Raw genomic sequence first — 12,562 nt, 5'->3', positions numbered from 1 at the left:
AAAATCACTTCTCTGTGTTGCCTTTATATTGCTTAGCTGCATTAAAAATACATATTTAAATAGCCCGTATCTCTCAGAGGAACGATCTTAATGATAAAGAATTCCGTATTTGCTCATCTCTCTTCTAGTGACTTCTTCTGCAGGTTTTATAATCTCTTTATGCTTCCTCACCCTCTTTTGCAAAGGTTTGGGTTTTTTTCCCTGTTGTATTTATGAAGGGTATAAATACCACAAAGGAGATATTGATATTATTTGTTTACAGGGCTCCTAACACATTTACAGCTAGGGTCCAGAGGTTCTCCCATAGTACAACTAAGAGAAACGCAGGTTATTTTTAGTGCAAAATTCCCATATGGCTTCATAACAGATATTTCTGGTGTGCAATATTTGCTTTTAATGATAACGATTCCAGCTGTGATGATAAAACCCTGAATCTCGCAACAAGTGTTGTTTCTTTTTTTTCTTTTCCACTGAGCCTGGAGTCGTGTTATTGTGCAATTATCTCAGCTTTCATTTATTATCATTTTTTATACCTTAGGGCTGCCAAGAAGAGCTCGAAATGGCAAACCCTGTTATTTCAGACATGCAAAGGTGTGGAAAAGTGGGAGATCTTGAGTCAGGGCTGACGTGGCCAAGTGATGTGAAACAGATTTTTTATTCTTAAAATACCCTCAGAGAGGTGCCTAGGGGAGGTTGCAAGATGCCCATAACACGGGCACATGCATGAGGAAGGTGCATACATCAGGACCAGGCGTCTATGGTTTCCCAAATCATTCCCTCACAGCAAATCCATTTAAACCCCCTCAAGAGGTGTCCCCTGAGCCCAGGACAGCCCCGACGTGCTCCTGTCCCAACGTCCCCCCCAGTGCCAGCGCGGGGACCCTGTGCCCCACCATCTTTACAATGTGACCTGTCAAGAGCAGGGTCAGCAGCAGGTCAGCCCCAAAGAGAGAAAACAGCCATCGCCTTCCTCCTTATCAGCGCTTTGAGCGGGTGGAGGGACACCCGTGGGGTGGGTGCAGGGACAGGGGCTGCAAGGACAGCCCAGGGGGTCACCCCCAGGTTACCATCTAAAAGCTGCTCTGATGGGGGAACAAGATTTCAAGGTAGTTTAATCCCATTTGGTGCCCTGCTCCTGCATCGTTACAGAATCAGTATAAAGCAAATAGAGGATACACAAGGGCAAGTACCTGCCCTGCTCAAAAAAAAAGCTGCTTTTCCAGCCAGAATTGTGCACATTTCCATGCCTGACCCAGGAGAGAGTGAAGCTTTGCTGATGCACAGGATGAGCCTAAACAACGCTCTGAATCCTGCCGATATTTATTCTCATGCACCTTACAGCCTGTGTCTATTTATATATCTAAGGCTTAAAAGAACGAAGATTTTAATCATGTGCTTAACATCAAGGCCACCAGTAGTTCCCCTGACACTGATGAAATTATTTCTGTGCAGAGCATCGAGCCTGTCACAACCTGCTGGGTTGGGACGCAAGCAGAGCCCTTCCCGGGCCCCGCTCAGAGACATTTTGGGGCAAATGGACACAATTTCAGGAGAAATATTCCCATCACACCGTGCTGTCTCAGACATGCTTCTGTTAATTCTCCAGGCCAGTCAGTGAGCTGTCTCCACGCCAGTTCCCTCTGCAAGAGGGTTTGCGTGTCTGAACCTCCCCGGGTACGCGTGCCCCTCGTGCAGTGAGGGCTGCAGTGTTGGGTTCTGGCTGCCTCTAGTTTTCTTTAGCTTGGCTGATCCAATCTGGGAATAAAAACAGAGGGAAACAGATGGTCCATTGTACGCTCTGCTCCTGCCCGCACCCACGCCGGCTCCCGAGAACCCGGCGCTGGAGCCAGGTCCTGATTCTGATTTTCCGTGTTTCGGGTTAAATGCATGTGCTAGGAGGAATTTGGGCAGGACATCTTGTGTTCTTTAGGTGGGGGACAGCTCAGGCACCACTTGCATTGAGATTGGTTTTGATAGTCCTGAAGGAACTGGCTGGAGAAGAAGATCCCTGGGGCAAGAACAAGTGTCCTCGAGCCAGGAACCCCAAGCGTAACTAGAGGTGCACTTTTTGACATCCCAATTAATTGTTGGGTGACAGATGCTACATTAGTAGGAAAACTCTTAAGCATGATATATTATCTGATATCAGTGGGTTATGTCAATCACATTTGTAAAGACACTTCATGAAGATGTTTCCAAACTGTTCATCACCATCTTCCTTGTGCAATTTTTATTGTACTGTATAATAATTTATTAACACGACAGCAGCTTCAGTATCAAAATCTGTCTCCACTTAAGTCAGCTCCAAGGAAGTTTCTGTTTCACTTCTGCCATGGTCGTACCCAGCACAGCAAACACCAAATGCATGCAGCTGGTAGCTCCTAACTCTGCTGCCTTTTTCCAGGCTTTCTGCCTACCTTGGGAGACAAGCAAAAGTAGAAGGCTGACCCCAAGTGTGATGAATTCCTGCTGAGCTTTTTCCCATTAACTTCAGTAAGGGCTTAATCCAGTGGTTTTCAGAAGCTGAGTGGCTGGTGGGGATTTTTGGTGGAGGCAGGGGAGAGAAGACAGGGTGTTAACATGTATTTCTGATTAATTATAGTGTTCTCAAGAGTAAGTGAATAATAGTACTGGTCAGAGCCAGGCATCACACAGGTCTCAGCCCTGCAGGGTAAATGGTGTCTGAATTGTGAGTAATGTTGACCTGGCAGAGGCCAGATAAGATACGGATTTTTCACGTCCAGAACTCGACAGAATTCCACATATTGATAACTAAATGCACCAAAATATAGCCAGTGCTTAGCACGCAACTTTTCCTCACTCTCAGAAACCGTATGTAGCCAGGCTAGACAGCAAAAGTGCCAAGGAGGGCAGGTAATTGCAAATGCAAATGATTATCCAGGAGATTAAATGTCTTCAGTAACTTCCACTTTGCTCCTATGTGGAACAAAAAGCATTTTTCCTGCTAATCTGGGTGATCTCGCCACCTTCGGGAGGGATTTCTGCAGGGACACTGACAGCTACCAACCCGAATTACGCTTCAGCGCCACCAGATAAAATAACAACTAAACAAACATTAGTGCTAAACTAATGTAATGGCAGAGACCTGGAGAGGATGGTGTTGTCCCTGCACCTGGGGTGTATTTTGTGGCTGGACTCTTACTATGAAAATATACAGGAGAAATGTAACAAAATTAATAGTTTGACTTCCCTGGTTCTATTCCATTATATATTTCATACATATATATATATCTCATGTATATATATATATATATATATTTAATGTATTTTTCTAATACTGACCTTAATACTAATACATTCAGATGTTTCTCAAAGGAAAATGGTGAAAATTTCCAGTTTATGAGCTGTTTTTGGAGGGGAGGTGACTTTTCGACAGTGATTTGGAATGAAAAATGGTTTGAATACTTCAGATTTCCTACAGAGTATAAACTCCATCTTCTAGCCAGGTCTGAGAATGAGGGATAATTTTCCTCCTACTCTAGGTTTTCTCACCTGTTCAAAGAAAACTGTTACATGTAACAATACATACTTGAGTCTCTTGCATTTTTGCCAGGCTAAGTGATAGAGAATTTTGTTCATCCCTTCTGATGGCACTACTGGAGATGCTGAGAAATGAGCGGTGTTTAACTACGTCTTTATATTAAGAATCTACTAAAATTGGGGTTGAAGGGAAGCAAGCATTTCCCTGGAAACAACTCTTATCACCCACAATGTGATGGGAACCAGGTCCTACTCTGTCTCCAGCAACTCTCCCTAATGATGTGGTTCCTATTTAACAGAAAGACACTCTCCAATGTGAGCACTTATACCAACCTTGAATATTTTAGCAAAGCATATTCACTCCCCTTCTTTCAACATAGCAGAGTGAGACATTTCTTATAAAAAGGCGATAAAAATACAAAACCAAATAGAAGGACCAGCCCTCCTATTCAGCAGCTCCCTGCACTGAGTTTTGCAAAGCCCCAGCTCTGCTCTGGCTTTCAAGATGCACCAACACACTGCCCATCTGCCCAAAACCTGAGTGTAGTAGGATCTTTCCTGTTACGTTAACAGCTTTTCCTGCTTGGCATTGGATGAATAGGGCAGGTCACATTTCTCTGTTCTTTTTAGACTTTGCAAAGTCAGGAAAGTTGCTTTTATTTATTATTAAATATTATCTCTTGCAAACATGACTTAGAAGTCTGTTTAAAAAACACATGAGCTTTCCAGCCCAGCACAGCAGTGATACACGGACCCACATCAAATGGTTCTTTTATGAATCATGAAATAGATGCTGTCTTGCTTATAAGTATGGGTAAACTGGGAGTTATGACTAAAACCAGCATTTGACCTCCTCGCATTCCCCGCTGGACGCAGCCTGGCATGCCTCATTGAAGATGCCCGTGTTCTGCGCTTTGCCTTGTCACTGGGAGATATGGCATACAGATGGAATGATCATATTGGCCTCTAAAGGAAAATATTTAACCCAGACATGTCAATGGAATATAGAAATGATGGTTAAAATCCCAGAAGTCTGCCTTGTTTTTGTCTTTTTCCTTTCATCTAGCACTTTGGGTCATGCCATCACTTATACGCTTCAGCCCAAACAGGCAATTGCTGAGTTAAGAACCTGGAGTTCAAAGTGAACCATAAACCTTAGTCTATAAGATAAATCATACAAATTACTTTACAGAAATAAATAGAACATTTGGGAGAGAGGTTATCTTCTTGCCTTCAGTTTACATCTCTAATGACTGTAAGTTCACAAATGCATTCTGTCAAGAATATAAACATTGCTTTTATTATACCAAAGACAGATATTTATTACCAACTTTTACTGTATGGCCAGCCAGCTTAGAGGAAAACCCTGGAATCTGGGCAAGAATGTAGAAACTTTGTAATGATTATTATTAAATTTGTGGGCACCTTTCTAAGTGCAATGAGCACTATTTGGAAAAACCTCACCACTGGCGTTAAACTGCAGAAATTAGGTTTTGAAACTAGTGGATGGAGCTGAGCTTTGCTAAATTTTGAGTGGTGCTGACATGCAGAAATAGGTGTTTCCACACAGACACACCCAGATGGGATTTTTCTAAAACTTTGAACTCATCTTTCCTGCAGTTCTCAGTCGTATTATTGTAACCTTGTGTTTCAGGACACAATCTTAACTCTCCTGTCATTGCTGCCAGAAGAGTTTCATTCAGATCAGTCTGTCACTCATTCTTTTTTTCTATGACACAGTATAATAGGGGTGGGGGGGAAGTTATTAGATTAATAAAAAGGCTTGTGCTGAAACTGAGTGTTAGATAGGTACAGTGCCAACCCCAAAGGGTGCTTGACCCCAGGATCCCAGAATGGAAACCGGTCCCAATGCCTTCCTTAAAGAGCTACTTCATCCTGCTCTGCCCAGACCTGATTACAGTCCCCAATGAAATAAAAGCTATGCCGTTGCTCTTGGAAATGCTTCTTCTGCAGAGCAGGGGAACAGCTCAGGGAGAATCCAGCACCCAGGGACTCCCAGTGAGGAGATGGGAATAAAGAACATTTTCCTTGCACAGCTCTGGGAGCACCAAGGTGCTGTGATGCTGGCTGAGAATTTGGCCTCTTGTCTTTGTTCTGCTTTTAGGAGCAAGAGGGGAGGTTGGGATGTTGGGGACCAAAAGTTCTGCTCATGCTTGGGTAAGTTGTAACATCAAGTGTTTTCACTGCTTGATGGACTCAGGATGTTCCTGGGGAAATGAGGGACTGGATCCAGGGCCAGAAGGAGAATAGAAGAAACTTCCTGAGCCCCAGAGGCAGCTACACGGAGCAAGCAAGAGCCATTTAGGCTCTGCTCCATCTCTTCTCACTTACTCCTCCAAAACAAGTCCCACTGAGCCTAAGCTAAGGTTAATTAGCAAAGCAAACATGGGCACATATCCATTCTCAGTGCCTGGGTTGTTTTACATAAGCCCATGGAGATTTCTCAACTCGGTTAAATCAGCATCTCTCAGGAGTCCGCTTCTCTCCCAGCAGAAGTGCCTGGTTTGGAGCAAGAGAAAAGACTCACACCAAAAGCATTCTGCGCTACATATCGCTGGGCTACATGTGTTCTGTGATTGCAACAGTCATGAATAAGGTATGTGAAATTGGACATGATATTGCATTTCCTGCTCATGCATCTGTCGGAGAAGCTGTTTGGAGCCCACTGCTCCAGCCAGAGATTGTTTCTTTCCTACATCATGGTAGTCACAGTGTCTCTGGTCGCTTGGGCTCTGTTACGTCTGGTAAGAGATTGAAGGGAAAGAAAAAAAAGTGGCATGTTGAAGACCAAAGCATTTAACCTGGGACACGTCTGTGAGCATGTGTGTGACACATTCGTGGGCTGGTTTGTCAGCAGCAGGGATGTAAAATCTGTGCCCCCAGCCACACTCAGCAAATCAAAGGATGGAAGAAAGAAGGAATTCCTCGCTATGCCTGCAGATCTCGCCCAAATGTTGATGGCCCGTCACTTCCCCTCCCAACAGAAGGGCTTGGAGGAGCTGCAGGGAAATCTGGGGTGCAGACCAGCTGCTGCTGCGGATTTCACATCTCCAGTGCCCTGCAAACCCACACTGCGGGAACCTGGGGTCAGCTGGGAGATATGCGACTTGGGTTCTCAGTGATGATGAGCGTGAATCCATCACTGGTCAGGAGAGCTCCAGGCTTCTCCCCCCAGGACAGCATATGACAAGGAAACAGTTAACAATGGAGGGAAAAGACCATCAGGGTTTGGGCAGGGGTGGGTTTTGGAGTGTGTGGGGATGCAAGGGAGAAGCAACAGCCCGGTATCCCCTGTGTCCTCAGTGCCACCACAACCCAGTCTCCTCCTGGCTCCATCAGGGCATCTTGGGGGGTGTCAGCCCCTCTCTATCCACCCTTGCACCTTTTTGCTTTGTGCACAGGGGCTGCAATACAGATGTAAATCTCCCCTCTGTCCTATAAACCCAGGGGACTGTTTAAAAACCTTTCCCAATGGAGAGAAGCCTCTGCTGTCTCACAGCGATGCACCAGAGAGTGTTTTGATAAACTGATCATATCCACAGCTCAAGTGGATGGGGCTTTCTGGAGAAAGTCCAGGGATTTTCTGCTCCATTTGACATCTCCCACACAAACTCCTCCCTTTCTTTCCAAGCAGAAGTGTTATTTTCCTCCTCTTTCCTTACCTCTTTTTTTTCCCCCACAAGGAATCAAGATATGAGATAGGAAGAAGCACAAGTGAGCAAACAAACAATAAGCCAAGAGAAATGATTTTTGCATTGAATCATACAGAAAAAGACCCACTTCTTTCGAATGGAACTGAATAGCCAAGAAAATTCTGAGAAAAAAGGGATTTAAAGGGGAAAGCACAAGGAACAAAATGGATTTTGCTTCGTTGGAGATGTTTTGTGGGAACACCTATGATTTCTCCAGCAGCCCCGCTCCTGTGCCACCTGCCCGGAGCACAGGGACTGTGGGCATGACCAGAGCCCTGTCCCCATCTCCATCCTCGAGATCACCCTTTGGGGAGAACTAACTGTGTTCTCGCTGTGAACGGTGCGTTAACCTCATGTTAATACAGGCTTTGATTAATATTTCCATTTAAATGGTGTCTCTGGGCTCTTCATTACTTGACTGCTCAGTTGGAAGCACCAATAAATATTTTGCATTTCAACAAAGAACTTAGAGCAGGAGCACATTAATTGCATGTCTGATGTAGTGTCCATGGTTCAATAATCCCTGTTGCTTGGGAGACCCAGACATCTCCAGCTATTTTCCCCACAGTTCTCTTTCTCTTGCACTGGAGCCATCCTCAAGGGCTCTTTTCTCACTCTGGACTTTCCAGAATGATAAATTAATTGCAACTTGCATTAAAACCACTGCATCTTGATATGAGATCTGTCACAATCACAGATGAATGAGGTATCTGGATAACATAGTGAAAACTTCTCTTTGTTGAAGTCATTTATAACACACAAGCATGCCAGGATAAGACCAGCCATAATAAACAGGCCAGGACAACAGTGGTTAGGTCCGAAATTGAACCATGGTAAATGTTTTAATACAATGGTTTATACAAGAAGTAGTAAAAAAAAAAAACTCACAAGCATGCTACCTGAATGATAAATGAAAACAGACCCTCAAATAATAATAACAATGTAAAACAATTTGTGAAGCCTTTTCTAAGCAGCACCCTGGTTAGATTCCAAAGAAAATACATACAAAAATATGCAAAATCCCATGCGTTACATTGACTTTGGCCAGCTCCCAGCTCATGGGTATAAAGCTTTCTCCCAAAGTTTTGCAAGTAAAACAAGTTATTTGAATGAAGGTCTGATCCTGCCAGCTGCTGAGCATTCTCTGTTCTTACTGAGATCATTGGCTTCTGTGGTTTGTAGGGCAGATATAACACATAGGTCAAACAGTGTCATCCAATAATGAAATCCATCATACCAAACACACAAAAAATGAAACTTTGAGGATCCACCCCTTAGTTGTGTAATGCTTTTTTTTTTTTTTTTTTTTTAATGAAAAATATCAGAGATTTGGATGCTTAAGTCACTGCTGGAAACTGTTCCTGCCTTTGAAAGACTGGTCATGAGGCCCATGTAACTGGACGGCCACTCTCAAGCTTAGGGCCAAACCCTCCTTGCTCCACTCGTGGGAGCAGCCTGATGCTTGGAAGCTGCTTCTGGAAATGCTCCTGCACATGAGCAGCCTTTCGCCCCCTAGCACAGAGTAGGATCGGGCTCTGAGCCCTTAATCCCCACGGTAAGAAGTGGAACACTGCGCACAAGATGTAGCAACAAAACAGATTTAGTTCAAGGTTAGTCTCCAGAACCCTTATCTGATCACTGACAGTAATTTATCACACAGAACCCATCATTAGTGTCAAGCTGTTTTATTACCCACTAGCTTAACACGGTTTTACCAAGAGTCAAGTGTGATGTCACTCATGTTAAAGTAATTTACAGCTAATAGATATGAGGTAGGAGTCAATGCTGGCTTGCTGAGTTCCTTTCGTACTCGGTGCTGGCTCCTTTCATTTTGCCCAGTAAGCAAATGAGAGAGCAAGAAGAGGTGGCAATAAAGGGGAAAACATCCACGTTTTGTGCACACATATGCACAGAGGAGCTTTAAAATTTCCTGGTATCTTTTCACTTCAAATATAAGAATTCATCCATATATGTGAATTCTGATATTATAGAGTTGAAATGGCCAGTAAGATTTGAGAGATAATAACTAGTAATCTGATATGTGGAACAAGAAATGTGCATTGCTTTTGGTCACATGGATGTTCCATCACATCAGCAGAGGGGAAATGTCTCCTGGAGTAGCATCATGTGCCCCCAAAACCCACAAAATCTGTCTCACCAGGAAAGAGTAAGCTTGGGCTGATCTGTCATTCCCTTTTTAGCAGTCTTGATTTTGAGGGTGAGAGTTCCCTTCATTTGGAACATGAAGAGAAGTTACAGAAACTTCGATAATGGGTTTTGTTGCAAAAAACGGAGACAGTTGCGTATGAACATTGTTTTCATTCCCTGCCTTGCCCGTTTCTCCAGCCAATTCTGTTCAGTCTTAAGGTCAACACCAGTGTAGGCTGTGTTTATAAGAGAAAACATTTCCCATTTCCAAGCACTTGCTGTCTCCTCTAATGAATCCTCCTGCTGACGTCTCCAGGATCCATATTCTTAGCCCATTAGACGTTCAGAGATAATCCTGACTAATGTGTATATATTCAAAGAGGTTTATTGTGGAGAATTGTACATTTGGGATAAGGGAAAGGGCATCCTATATCAGTTCACCTCTCTAGTTTTATACCCATTAAAAACATTTTAAATCACTGTATCTGCTCATATTTCCCCTAGAAGTTCCTAAACTTTGGGCTATTTGCATGGTGACTTCGAATGGAGGTGTGACCCTTCAAGACACTACAGAAAAGCCAAAGAAGGTCTCTAGGGATTAAATTTTAACAGTTCTTGGGATCTCAGGTAAATATCTTCCTCTGACAACACACCTGGACTGTAAATCATTGGAACATCACTTTTGTCAGCCCTGTCAATAACCGTCCTGGTCTGTAAATTCTGTTTGATCAAACAACTCTTGGAAACACACGACTTCAATGGTGACCTCAGCTTCAACCCACAGCGCCAATTGTATGCAGATCGGCCAATGTGTCCTGAAAGGAAGACCCCGACATTTGGCTGTGGGAAGGGGCTGGCTGACCAGATGTGGGGCTGAAGGTTTGGAAAAGCTGGACAATGGTTAAACTCTACCTAGAGATTGGCCTGGGTACAATCAGATGGGATATACATTCTCATAATTTTCTCCTCTTCCATGGGGAACTGAATAAAGGTTTGCCAGGACTTCTGCTTCTGCATATCTTTGCTCATTTAAAATCATTCCAGTGGTTCCTTGTAACACATGGCTTTGCTCAGCTTGTTTCTGTAAAATCTCAGGAGTGAGCACAAGATTCCAAGTGGCCCATTGCCATGTCCTCCCCCGGGTGCTGCTTTGACCACAGGATTGGTGGGTCAGCACTGTGCAAGGAGAAGGAGGCTGGGTAGGTCCAGCTATGGTCCATGCCTAAAACTCATGTGGTGCAAAGCTCAGGGTCTGGCTTAACTTCATATTTGCAAATCCAAAGGAATAGGAAAATGCTGTCCCCCCCTTCTTCCCAGCTCCAGAGTATTCAACCATGAAAGCCACCACCTCTCTTGGGCAGTTGGGGTGCCCAGAGAAAGAGGTGCTTTGCTCCCTACCCTGATCAAACCAGCTGCCTCTCCACCTCTCCCTCTCCATACCACCTTTCCAACTAATTGGAGCCATGTTTTCATGCCAAAGCAGATGAAAAATGCGGTCATCAAGGGCTGAAAGGTTGCTGAGAAGGTGAAAAATGAGGCTAGAAGAGGTCAGAGATGCAGCTGAAGAGTTGGAGAGAAGTGACAAGGGGAGTTTTGTGAGGTGGAAGAGAAGATTTGCTGACCCAAACCAAGACAGTTCTGATGTGGCTGGGAAGCTGTGAAAGGACAGCAGAGCCCATGAGCACAGTGAGAGAAAGCAGAAAAAAATATCGGGCACAGGGGTATTAAAATTAAGCACAGCAAAGCAATGCATGGAACATTAAATTTAGTTCTAGCAGATAGGGAATGCTGTGCCATTCATTTGTCACATCCTTTCAGTATCTTGCTTATAAGAAGTCAGACTGCCATTTCCCCCTCATGGAAGATTATTTTTAGACATATAAAATATATGAGCAGAGAGATGCAAAATGAAAATTAGCCCATGATGCAGATAGTGTCCCAAATTCATCCCTTGGGCATCTGTGTTAACTTCAGTGGAAGATTTCCACCTGAGAATAATTCTCACCTGTATTTATAAGTGCACATCTGTGTAATGCTGGGGGTTTGAGTCAATAATTCACACCAAGACTGCAATGGGAAAAAGAAGTGCTTCTAGTTATAGATACCAAAATTAAGCAGACAATGACCATCAATATCGCAGCTGACTTTGGGCAGAAATTTTATAGATTGGGAAAATCTGTCCCTGTTATTGCAGAGTTAAATAAAACTCCGGTAAGTAAAATGAGGGGGAGTCATGTTTGGGGACTGTTCTGCCTTACAGGTCTTCAGAATTTAATCTCTGCAGGCTTCTTATTAAAAATAGCAGCTTCAAACAGACTTCTGCAGCTCTTCAGACCTTGGAAGAACAAACCATCTTCCATGCAGCCAGATTCTTAAGCGGTTGGATTTACTAAGAGCTTAACATGACACCATTTACTTCTGAAATGCAAAATTTCTCACCTCCATCTACTCTGTACACACATTAAATGGTCAAAAAATTGGGAATCTGGATTCAGAGCTGCTATAAAAACCCCAACTGGTTTATTCAACTGAGATGCATGTTCCTCCTGGCCTGAAGCTACATGCAGAAGGCAGGTGGACTCACTCACATCAAACAGTCCTCCAAACCCTTCCCACACTTCCCTCTGAGCAAGTAAGCACAAAGAACCAGATGACTGCAGAAGACATGCCTCCAAAAGAGACTATACTAAGCCGAGTAAATGCTCTCTCGTTTTCCAGATACAGGGTTTAAAGTTGTATAGGGGGGGATTGGGGGAATATACGTCTTTCCAGCAAGAAGACTGTTGTAGGAAAATAGGAAAAAGACTGCTTGGGATAATATCCAACTGGGAAGCAGGGGCAGAGCACCGAGTCAGACAACTTCTTGGTGCCTCACTTTTCTCCCAGTTAGATGAATTCAGTAATGCTTCCTAAAGAATAACGAATCTGAGGGTCTTCATACTCGTCAACTGGATTTTTCTTTTCTTCAGTCCTTGAGATCTCCCCGGTTCCAGTTTCTTCTCCACAGCCCACATGGCGGGAGCTTTGTTTATGAGAACACTGCTGTTGATACTACATCTCATGACTCTAGAGTCTGAAGCTTTAAGGAAAAACACGCAGTATCACAGGACGCAAAAAAATGAGCTCATACCCCAGAGATGTCCAGCTGGGAGATTCTGCTTTATGGGAACGCTCTACAAAGGTCTCCAAGTGACTTGGGC

This window comes from Nesoenas mayeri, assembly GCF_963082525.1.
Source record: "Nesoenas mayeri genome assembly, chromosome: 16".
Taxonomy (NCBI): Eukaryota; Metazoa; Chordata; class Aves; order Columbiformes; family Columbidae; genus Nesoenas; species Nesoenas mayeri.
The sequence above is the reverse complement of the archived record's forward strand: the minus strand, read 5'-3'. Positions refer to the sequence as shown.